At 38.0% G+C, this 12688-nt stretch overlaps 1 long non-coding RNA gene across 1 annotated transcript in view; it reads right to left on the bottom strand.

Annotated features, from left to right (window-relative positions):
- The window catches only part of LOC112058751 (uncharacterized), a 158839-nt gene that overhangs the window by 73337 nt on the left and 72814 nt on the right, over nucleotides 1-12688 (bottom strand). The window lies entirely within an intron of this gene.

Here is a 12688-nt window from a genome sequence, read left to right as displayed (position 1 = left end):
TATTTTCCAAATTATGCTCTTGAGCAAATGAGGTTATGACATTTAGTTTCTAATGGAATTTTATCTAGGAAATAATGCCCTTCTTGGTGGCATTCATTAATTTTAACATATGTTATGGACAATTTAGGGCCCAATCCTGCAAACATTTACTCATGAGAATAGTCCAAGATCAACAGGACTACTTGCAAGAGTAAAGTTACTTATGTAAGTATCTGCAGAATGGGATCCTTTTCATTTCAGAATAGCTTGTTACAGAAATGTGTGTGTTCAGGAAAGATTTTTAAGCTGTACAATTACTTTTGTTTATCTAAAAAGCTCATCTATCATGTGCAACCTCGCCTTGATATGGCTTTAATGCACGGTGAGAAACTTGCACAGATACACTGCACATATTGTTCCAGGTGCTTTTATCCCTCCGAAGGATAACATGGGGCATCATCATTAACTGGATTAAAATCTTTTCAAATATTTAACTTTTTAAAATTGAAGAAAAACAAATGTATTTTATTGAAATGCACCAACTCTCAGGAAGATGTTGACCACTTTCACTATCACGGCATGAACATGTAGAAGATGCTGCATGGAAATTCCAGGCTCATAAAGAGCCTAGAGACTCACACACCCTTACTGGCTCCAAGCCAGTCTTTAGAGCATCCCTTGTAGGTCACTGTACACACAAAGTGGCATTGTGAGTGACTCTTTTTCCAAGCCAGAGGAAAGACACAGTGATGCTAATGATATGAAAAACATGAACATCAGATTGAGGGCCCAGAACCAAAGGGCAGAGAATAAAAATCAGAGACCCAGACTTCATGAGAACTGGGTGTAGTATCTCTTGTGATAGCAACAAGTCAGGACTCAGCTGTAATGAATACAATAGTAATTCTTTACTAAAGCTGCTGGACATGTATAGACGTTGTGATTTTCCCTGACTCTCTAGTTTCCAGAGTGACTAAAATACAACCTTTGCTGCTTGGTGTCATTACATGGGATCGCCCTAAATCTTGAACTAAACAGCTATAGAACGGGCTGCTGACTACACTACTCTGGAGTAAGAACAGCCATTTCCATTCAATGTTGTCCATGCTTTTTATTTTCAAGCTATTATAATTCCAGGACATTTCCATTCACCAGCTGGCTCATCATTAATTTCACGTCCATTCCTCTCCCTCCCTCCCTCCCCCCCCCCCCCCCCCCCGATAACATGCAAAACTTAGGGGATGTGCAGTAGTAAATGCAACAACAACAGAATGATTTGCAATAGATGATCAGGCAGCAATCTATGAAAACAGTGTGAGTTTTTGTCTAAAGCAATTGGAGAGCTGTGTTTCCTCTAGCCTCCATGATTAAATCACTACATATTAGTTCCAGCTAAAGTAATTTTCCCTTAAATTGAAAAGCACAATGTAATGGAATTTCATCAAGAATTTCTAAATGACTTTGTACCTTACTACATTCAGACTTGACTAGAGACCACATACAGTCAGTCACAACAGGCTTAATATTCTATTAAGGCTTCTGTACAGGTTTAGTTCTTTGCTAGTGTCTCATAACTTCTAGTCAAATTTCCCCCCTTTATATTGTTGCCTTGAGCCATGAATTTAGCATCAAGAATTACTTAGATTTTGGTAACAGAGTCATTTCTTTATAATTCCTGTACTCCTCACACAAAATATTCTTATTTCCCTTTCCAAGACTTTACGGTTTATCTCCTGGTAATTGTCTGATAAAATAAAAGTGATTTTAGTTGGTACTGTACCTTTCCATCTCAGTTCCTGATATCTAGCATAGAGCCTGTATTACCAATCAAATCACATTTGCTCAACATGAATGCCCTTTGCAACTCTGATCAACTTAAGTGCTATGTTACACACTTCTACTTTGTGTGTGTTTAGATAAAGTAAGGAATTTAGCAGCCAGTCATCTTTAACAATATTACATTGTTCTTTTCTCTTAAAGATATACAATATAATGTGGTATTTACAGTAATTGAATGGCTTGCTGCTTTTCCCTGACATGATTTCTTTATATGTTTATTCACAGATAAAGCCTAAATAACACAGTAGCATCAATATATTATTTCATATGGAGTGAACTCCATCAAAAGTGGTTATAAGACTTACTGGAGGATTGCACAGGATAATTTGCCATATCTGTCTCATAACCCATGTTATGCTTTTATTATAAGATTCCTGATAGAGGAGATGAAAAACTGAACTTGCAGTTCAGCAGGGTACAAGGTAGGCATCACAGAAGTTAAAAGGTTTTCAGTGAGACCACCGAACTTCTTCAGCAGCAGTCATGTTCTGGACTATAATGATTTCACGAATATAACTGGCATCTGATCCAGAAATGTGCCATGGGCCCTCAACATTCACTGAGCACCTATGCAGGATCAGACCATGGATGATTAGAACAGACCTGCAGCACATCATAAACAAGTTCTCATAAAAACAGACTGAGAAAAGACCAGGCTGGTAAGACAACCCAAATACCTTTATTCCCCTGCTCCCCTCCCAAGATACTTCCATATACCTACATTTCTTCTATGTTGGATGGATAACTGGTAAAGGAGAAGGGATAGTTCAGTCTCTGTGGACTTTCATTTTTCATCTCTGTGGAAATTTCTGCCCTGAGGTCTAATTGATACTAATTGTGGTAGAGTTTTTTGTGATAGGAACACCTGACCAGTAGCAGACTGACTGCTGCACTGAACAACTGTCAGAAGGAAATAGAGTCCTGGGCTAGATTTGAATTGGAACACAAGAGATAATTGCTCCTGTGCACTAAGGAAACTTCTGAAATCCCCCAACCAAGGAAGCAATTAACTCTTTCAGGTTCAGAATCATTACTGGGTTACTTTCAGGGTATATCTAGGAACTGAAAACCTCTTTGTAACTCATGAAACCTACAATCCCTACACCACAATCAACCCAACACCTATTTTTCTAAAAATACACACACTAAATTAAATCGTAAAAATGTAACAAGAGAAGTTAGAACAAATCTTCCTTGTTTTTCTTCCCTCCCTCTATTTTATGTGGCATAAACCAGCCTGCAATAATCAACCAGAGCCATTTAGTGTATAGTAGTCTAGTCTTGCTGTGACTAATAGGATGATTGGTTGTATAGCTTCTTTATGGTTGTTCATTATATCACCCTTACATAAAGTAATTTAATTTCAGTGGGATAATTAGGGTATTTCTAATCTAACTGATAGTCTGAATGAAATGAGATTCTCAGAGGGAGATTTGTGTATCAGGAGACTGGTGACCTTCGGCCCCAATTTTCACACAATGTATTAAACTGACAGCCCTACTTTCAAGCCCTGCTGTACTGCATCTTCACAACTTGTACAGATCTATGTGCTGTAGATAGCAACCTTAAATGAGGTTCCTTTATCCTAAAGAAATCCCATTATTAAAGGAAACCATAATATCTTATCTGAATTATAAAAATAGTAAAATAGAGCATCATTCATTAACTAGAAATGCTGCACCCAAATCTCAAACACTATGCACTACACAAAGCACCCAGCTAAACACTCACTCTCAGGCAGTCCCTCACAAGTCAATTGCTAATATTCAACACTAGCATGGCTTATCTTGTAATTATTTCATACATATGTCCATGAAAATCTGTTCTTTTCCCAATTTCCCAGAAACAAATGTATGAAATAGTATAAATGTGTTTTCTATATCATTGGCAAACTGGATCAGTGCTATATTGCTATGTATGAGCTAAAAAAGGAGTAGGTTTCAGTAATAATTACTGTACACTGTAGCTGTCAAGCAGTATAGAATATCTGCTTGATTTTAACAAATAAAGTTCTCCACAGCTTCATTCCTACTTATATATTAGCTTTCAATTCCTCCTACTTCCTCTCTCATTCTCCTATGTTCCACAAATGCCAATGTTGTAATCTCCTACAGTATTTGTATCTTTCTAATTCAGGGCCCAATCTAGCTCCCACTGAAGTAAAAAAGAGTATTTACTTCAATGGGAGTTGGTTTGCACCCTTAAAGTCAAGTCCTCTTTACTTTACACAAGTACTTCCACTGGCTTCAAAGGCCCTACTACTCACGTGAAACTGGATTTGGCCCTTCGATTGCAAGCTCCCTGATCAGGGACCTTGTCTTTAATCTTTCTAAACCACCATGCACATTTGTGCAGTTCACCCCTAAATCTCTGAAAAATATACTCCCTTTGATAAATAACCAGAAGTCCAATAGCAGAGTTTATAATCTGAATAGTCGTTTTAGAGGTCACACAAAAGGCTTTACAAACAGGGGAAAAAATCTTTATCCAATTTTTTTTTTTTTTTTTTTTTTTTTTAGTTTTTAAGTATTTGGATTACTTAACACAGCCAGGGATTCACTACAGGTTATGTTGTTTTTCCGACTATTTTGTACCAAAGCACCACAAAGAGGAGCTGAGGACATTCAAATTGACTTCAGTGAGACCAGGATTTCACCCATACAGTATAATTAATTTATGTACAATAAAAACCAATTCAAATATTCAATAGATGGCATCATGTGACTATATACTTATTAAATGTAGTTATTTACTATTTTCCTTACCTGTTTCACCAAAATTAAGAATAATTTAAACAGACAATATATGCAGTTCTTCTCTATCAGAGAAACTTCAACATTTAAGGTTAGGGGTTGGGAAAGTACATATGTTGATATTTAAGTATTTAAATGTTATGTTCAGATGTCAATATAAACAGTAGATTTCATGCAGCAGTGGTTTTTTCTCTACAATGAGCACCTTCTTAACACAGATGATTTAAAAAATATGCTTAAAAAACCCTAGCAAACTGCTACATGTTACAGTTACCTGAAGACTCCATCTTCAATCTGAAACCACAAGAAAAGCAGTGAAGGATAAAATAGAGATGGAGATTCCCATTTGTAACTCATGTTGCTAAAAAAAATTATTAAAAAGGCAAAACCTGCCAATTTAAAAAGAACCTACCTTAATTTTTAACCTTCACTCAGAATTTCTTGGCTTAATGTTATTCAATAATAGTTATTTGTGTTTTTATTTTCTTCACTGCTGCTTGTGTATTCTATAACGTCAGACCTTTTCCCTGGGAATTCTTTGTTAGCAAGTCACTAACCTGAAAGACGGTAATGGCTCCTTTGCAGCAGTAGTAGTCTTGTCAAGGCCTATTTAGGAGACTCTTTAGTTCATGGTTCACTGACCTGATAAACCGAAGAAGCCATTATAGTTTAATGGGCCAACATAGATCTCTCATATGAGAAGTAGAGGGTGTATACTAAAGATGCAGGGCCATTTTCTGCTTTTGGACACAACACAAAGTTAAGTCTAAAATTAGTTTTTGGAAAGAACAAAAGAAAGTTCTGATCAAAAAGCAGTTTAAAAAGCAAAGAAATGGTTTACAATGTATTTTTATTGATGGCCTTACTGGATGGTTTTCTGAAGGTCTGTCAAAATATTCCTGGCAGTCAAAGTGAAAAATATAAGAATGAGCTTCATGGATTCAAAGTTGAAAAAAATGTTTCACTATGGTACTATGACAGGGTGTTGCAACCCCACACCGGGCCAACGGGGCCTGACCTATCACCGTGGGCTCAGGAGACCATGCCCCCTCGGCCCTGCTGTGCATGCTCCAGGTGGAAGGGACAGATAAAAGGAGGCAGCTCAGCTCAGTCTGGGCTACCTGAGGAGGAGGAAGGACATGTGCTGCAGAGTCCTACAGAGGAAACTGCGACGCTCCAGGTTGTTGGGAATGTGGACCTGGACTACGCTGCAGTCAACCAGCCGATTGTGAAGACTGACTGGGATGCCGAGCTGCTGCCAGCCGAAGAGATGCCGAAATGGGCCTTATGGTAGGAAGTGACCCAGGGAATGTATTAGAAGCCCATGCTTGAACCCTTAACTGCTAATTTTCCAGCTTCATATGGCTCTGGCTGGAACCTGGTGGAGTAGGGTGGGCCCGGGTTCTTCTACCCCCTCTCTCCCGACGCACCTGCCACTAGACGTGGCTCCCGGGGGTCCTAACTAGAGACTGACCGTTTGTTCTGCCCCACCCCAGGGGCTGCAGACTCTTTGTTTACTCTACCCTACCCAATGAGTCAGAGTCCCCAACTCCTATTGTTTGCCCCAGCCAGGAGGCTCAGGAAGCATAGACTGAGTGTTTGCTTGGCCCCACCAGGGGCCCTGAATCCTCCCCACATCAAAACTGCCTGTGCAATCTCACGTATGAGCATTTTGCCTGTACAATGGAAGTAACTGCTCTCCAGTCCTGTCAGCAAGAGTCTCTTTTCATGCCAAAGTAAGACAGCCTTTTACCACTGGTCTGCTGCCACATTCTGATGCTATTCTGATTTTTCCCTTCCATAAGCAGCACCTTTCATAAGATGTTTCACTGAAACCAACTGACTGTGCAGCTCCATGATGGCCAAAGGATTGGCTACTTCAGCAGGAGAATAAAAAATAAGCAAGAGACCCGGTCCAGCAATCCATTGTTATTCAATCAAGCACTTAAGCATGCACTTAAATACTTTGCTGAATTGGAGTTTAGGAGTCCTGCATGTAAAATTCAGGCTAAAACTATGATTGCTTGAAGGGTTTGAAATATAATTGTTAAAACATTTGGCTAACAAAGCCGCCCTTGAAACATATGGTTTCTTTTATGTAAGGACCCAATCTTGAGAAGAATTTGATGCATGGTTTGGAGTGCCCTCAGCTCATAGGCACATTAATCAGGGCTGAAGGTGCTCAGTATCTCACAAAAAGATGTTCACCACCTTGCACAATTGGTCCCTACAAAGAGACATAGAGTCATTTTAATTCAGTAGCAGAAAATTACATTTTTGTAAGAAGTGATGAATATGTCTATCAGAATAAAGGACCAATTAGACATCTTCCCTCCCTTTTTTTAAAAAAATAAAGCTTTTCTTTATTGTTGGTACAGCAATAGAGGGACAAACTGTTATGGTGTACACGGATATCAAGGAAAGGGAAGAAACAGCAAGTCACAAATATTTCAGCATCATTCAAACCATGCCAGCATTAATGAGGACATACTTCAACCATGAAAAACCTTACCACAGAATCATTTTTAAAAGCTACAAAGACTATAACAATGTTCTCTCAAACTGTTTCATTATTTTCTTATCACTGAGTAAAATAATTTTTAATAATAAATTCAGTCTTTCAGATGAAAGGTCCTGACCAATTATGGTTCTTTAAATATTCTACGGCACTTTTCTGCTCACTTCTCCACACCCCCTTTTTCGGAGGAGTGGGTAAGAGTAGGGATGCAAACCCTGAAGTTATAGCCAAATTCCATTTAATTACATTCTTATCTATCAATCGTCCAAGATTTCCTGTGCGTTTTCATTTAGATATGATAGCGCCAAACTGTTGTATAATATTGAAGTGTTCTGTCAGACAATTACCACATTTCATCTCAGAAGATAACTGCATTTCAGTAGTGAATGATGCAATTTCTGACTGTAACTTGTTAAATTCTTAACACACTTTGGGATTTTCCAGGATAAAATTGGATATAAATGTGAGATGTTACACCAAAATTCACTAAGTAAATTCTTGCACTTGGTTACAGTGTTTTAGCACATAACATATAACTACTTGAGAAAAACATCATGCCAGGAAGTTATTAAAACACAAGAATTTAATCATAAAAAGGGAAGTTTTACCATATTCTTATGGAAATCTATACAGCACTCATCTACATACATTCTGATGTGTTATTCTCCCACCATGTTTCAAGACAATGAGAGATTGTTTACCTCTTTTCTGCAATTCTGTTGTTTCCACTGATTACTAGATTCACACTCTAAGGATAAACAAGGTGGAAAAAGTCTCGTGTCCATTGTTCCACTTTCTGTCAGGGAGATTTGAAGCAAACTAGGCCTCACAATAAGTTTTCTAACCTAGATAAGCAGGCCTAAGATATCTGACAGTTGTTTCACGCTCTTCATCATCATCTGAAACAATCAGTACACATTAGAGAGTACTTTTCCCTTTACAAAGGTGATAATTAGATAACAAGCTGAGATTAAAGTAATTACAGTTAGACAGCTGGCAAGGCAGCACAGTCATGTTGAAATATTGTTGATACTTCAGCATCTGGTTCTAATAACAGCACAGGCTAAAAGATTTTACATTAATTACAACACATAATTTAATATAAACATATTTAATTACAATTGATGAGCGATAAACTGTTCAAGAATTACTTAACCCCTTCCACACGTCAAAATGATTGGAACTTCATGTAGTTCTTTCCATTGTAGGAGAAAGCTGAAGTCAACATGAAAGATTAAGAATTTCTTGCCGCTTTTAGCAAGTGACTATTTGACAAACTGCATTATTGATATGTATCTGAAGCCAATTTCTAACCACATTTAAAATGATGGCATACTATAGAATTTAGAGTATAGAATTAGGGACAGTCACACAATTTGCTGTAAAAAAAATTGCTCTGGCTTGATGAATGTTCTTTTTATGCCCTTGTCTGACATCTCCTAGAATCAGTAAACTCCTGTTCCTAGTCATTCTTCTTTTCTCAGATACAAACACATTTTCACACTTGTATCTGGTGAAGCCCTTGTTTATTTTTGAAGCCAATTAGGTATCTTTTTAATCAATCCTCTGATTTCTGGGAATTTCTCAGGTGACAAAAAGAGCCACGTACATTAGGTCTAGCCCTCAACACCATGATAATCATTAAAACAAGTTTGAGAAATGTGTACTGAGTGTAGTGGGGAAAATCCAGTTACTGAATAAATAAACACAATCAGTATTAACTCTGACTTGCATAACCAACTGCCCCCTACAATATTTCCAGCAGCCAAACCCGAGAAGGCGAGACTGTAAGATTAGCCAAAAGGACTCCAAATATATACTACTGCATATAAGATGATCACATTTCCTAAAAATGTAACTTTGTCCTCTATTAAGAGACAAGAAAGAAATCAGTCTACTCAATTTTCTGCTTCAGCAGGAGAGAAATAGAACAACTGGTTCTGAAGCAAAGGCATGAAAAGCACAATTTACTCTCCAGGCTGTCCTGACATCATAATGTCAGGTATACTTCAACTTTGAAACACAGTGTGTTCCTTATGTACACACTCTACCTGGTACTTACTCTTTCAACGTCTAAAACACACAGCCAACATAGCACCTATATGAAATTAGATCACAGTCACAGTCTGTTTTGTTATTCACTCCACAGATGCTGAGTCAGACTAAACATTTTTGGCAAGCCTGCAAAACATTTTGTTGTGTGTCCACATTAAAATAAATAAATAAATGCATACATACATTTTAACGGGGGGACACAACTATATATATATATAAAAACACACTCCTTTCCAACATTTCCCCACCACTAATATAGAGGATAGCCTGATGATGGGGGGGAGAGGTAGAGGGGCTTATGAGATGATTCTTTGGGATACACAAAGTTAAATGACACATTTTACATTAAAATTGCGAGTGGGGGTGGGGACTTTTAGGTCCTACAAAGCCTACTGTTACAGAAGAGGAGGACCAGTTGTTTGTTCTTTTCAACTCTAGTGATCGGTCTGTATTGGTTTAGGTTTTCAGGACTGTGACTACTTTAGGTGAAGAGCAAGGCTGTAGGTTTTGCTGGGTGCATACAATTAGCAGGAAATAACATTCAGACTACATTCAGTACAACAGATTCACGAAGGAATTTAGGCCTCACTAAGTTCTGCAACATCTAGATTTGTAGCATGTTATTGGACAACTGAATCACTTTAAAGGCTCCAGTTTTCTAATATCTAACTGTGTTATTTCTTCCTGTAAAGGAACTACGAAGACATACTTTTCATTGGCACACGCACGTACACACACACACACACACACACACACAAAATACTGTTTTAACACAATGAGATACCAACTACTAATAGTGTAACTGTGAAGAACGTTTATTCTATTCAAAATTCCAAATTAAATTAAAAACACATAATAAAAATGTAAGGCTAAAAACCACAGGAAACTTTTTGGTATGTTTGATAAAGGGTGGGTCACTCCTACATACCCAAAAGCTAAGATAAGTGTTCTTTCCCTTTAGCAGCCTCTTTTTGTCTTGTCCAACATTTCTTCTCACCTTGTCTTTCCTTTACAGGTATTTTGGGGACAGGGAGTGCCAGTCCAGTCCTTTCCTTCAACTAATATCCAGAATATAATGATATTGGACTGGTCCAAAACAATAAACGTTCGCTTTGGGGCTCCAAACTATCTCAGCAATACACTGTACATTCCACTTCTCTGGCCAGAGATATACAGAAAGAAAATGATACTTCCCTATGCTGTGAAACAAACAGCTCACCCTGTGGAGGTGCTCAGGATAACAAGCCCTCTGGAACTACAAGCCTACTGAGTAGGCTGCAATATGATCAATTCAAAGTAAATCATGAAGAGTGTAATTTTCTGCAGTCATTTCTTTACATTTTTCTAACCACTCATTTTGCATTTCTGGACTGAATAAAATCAGTCATATTTCACATACACAGCCAAATCAAATACAATAAGTAATATCCACTTTGAATTCCTGTATTTAAAGCCGCTCTGTCAACTGTTTTTTTTTCAATGCTTCATATTTTGTTTACTCTTTGGTGCACCTCATACCCATTTACCAATTTTAAAACAAGATTCCTTTCCCTAGCAGATTTTGTCCTTGCAAACATTCTATTTTGTTGTGTTTCTGGAGATGCAGGTGTCAAAACAGCTGTTTTTTGGTTTCTCTCCCTCTCTGGGCATCAACATCATCTGCAAAAATGTTTACAGCTAGCTAATTGTTAGAGCTGATACCTTTAAAACTCTTACCTGGAACAAAATAATCACATCACAGCACTGTGACATTTGAATTATAATACCTTGTCACTGCATCATCATATTGTGATGGAATGCTAATATCACCATATTGTAAAGTCCAGCATTGGCTGTGATGATAAGAGACTTGCAATAACTTGCAATGTTCCAGCTTATAGGAAGTGGGACCCGGCCAGTTCATCAAAAAAGTAAGTTTCCATGAAAATCAGGGTAAGTATCAACTCTTCTTCAGTATAGAGAAGTTAAGGCAATCTCACATATTGGTTTAAGTGATTGGTTTATTTTCCCTCTGTGGTTTCCTCAACTAAAATGGTGGATTTAGAAATCACCCACAAAAACTCCCAAACAACACAGATATGTGGAAACCAGAAGCGATCATCAACAGACTGCGACAATTTTAAAGAACGTCAAATTTCTGGCCTAAATAAATTGACAATGCCTCTTCAGTTCCAACTATTTTGAGCAGGAATGCTTTTATTTACACTCCTTTATTGCCAGATTCCCATTGATTTCATCTCGTTATAGAAATTTATGTGCCCTATTACACTTAAAAGTTTGAAACTACAGCTCAGCCAACCATTGACAGACATTTCTGTGTTATAATAAAACCAAGGCCAGATTCTACCTGTGATGTACAAGTGTGGCCTGAAAAGTCTTTCCCCCATTACCAGCCAATGCCTCAGCGCACTCTTGCAGAAATGAAACAGGTAATATCAATGTACAGTGGAGTGGTTTACCTCACCACACTACACAATGCCCCTTGTTGTCCTGAGCATAACCGGGATAACTCTGCTAAGTAGTGCAAGGCTTGCACTGCTCCACTTTTGCCAGTGAAACTACAGAAGATAAATGAAGCATATAGTGCAGAATGTACAGCAACCACCCTTAAAACTTTTCAGTTCCTAAGATCACTAATGTTACCTGACTCTTCCTTAGATGTTCTCTGTACTAAATAGAAGGAAGTTTAGACAATCCTGTGGTAATGTCTAAATAAAAAGGCAAAATTAGAAAAAATTATAAGTATATCAAAATAGGTGCATTTGTCATTCACCAAACCCGTCCCCTTCAATTCTGGCCTCCTGGTCTACAAAAACATTTAGGTCTACTCTAGGCCCAGAAATAACCTCAGCTACTGCCTTGCAGCTTAATTTTCCCATCTGTTCCCTGAGGCTGCAAGGAAAGAGAAGAGGCTAAGAATAAAGTTCAGGCAAGTGTAAATTGAAAAACACAGTGGCCTCAATTTTCTTATTGGGGCCTGTGGTTATTCTCTAGCTTAGAAAAAGCACTTTAGCCACAATAGAGATATGTACTCATACCAATATTAGTTCATTAGAATTTAACTTTCTATATTTTAAAGCTTTCACAAATTATTAGTAAGATGTAATTACTGTATAAGGTTTCACAAATACACAAAGAATAGTTAAAAATTCACTCACTGCTCAAGAGAGCAAGATCATTCAACCCTTTTCATATTGGTTCCTGGCCTTTGTACCAGCATCAGGGCTGCTGATTAGTCTCTGAGGACTGAGGCATCTGAACTGTCTGTTAGCTGTGCTATTCAGAGTCCCCACTGACCTTCAGTATACTTGGCTTTGTGAACACAGATATATACAGAGAAATTGGGCATGTTCTGCTATATTTCATGGTAGGTGATCACATTCCAATAAAAAGATGACGCATAAACAAAACAGGGAGTGGGAGTGGCTGGCTCATTACAGAAGCAGCTTTTCCTCTCCTGGAATTGACACCTCCTCATCTATTATTGGGAGCGGACTACATCCAACCTGATTGAATTGGCCCTGTCAACACTGGTTCTCCACTT

This window comes from Chrysemys picta, chromosome 4 (genome assembly GCF_011386835.1).
Source record: "Chrysemys picta bellii isolate R12L10 chromosome 4, ASM1138683v2, whole genome shotgun sequence".
NCBI lineage: Eukaryota > Metazoa > Chordata > Testudines > Emydidae > Chrysemys > Chrysemys picta.
This window is presented reverse-complemented; position numbering and strand designations above follow the sequence as displayed.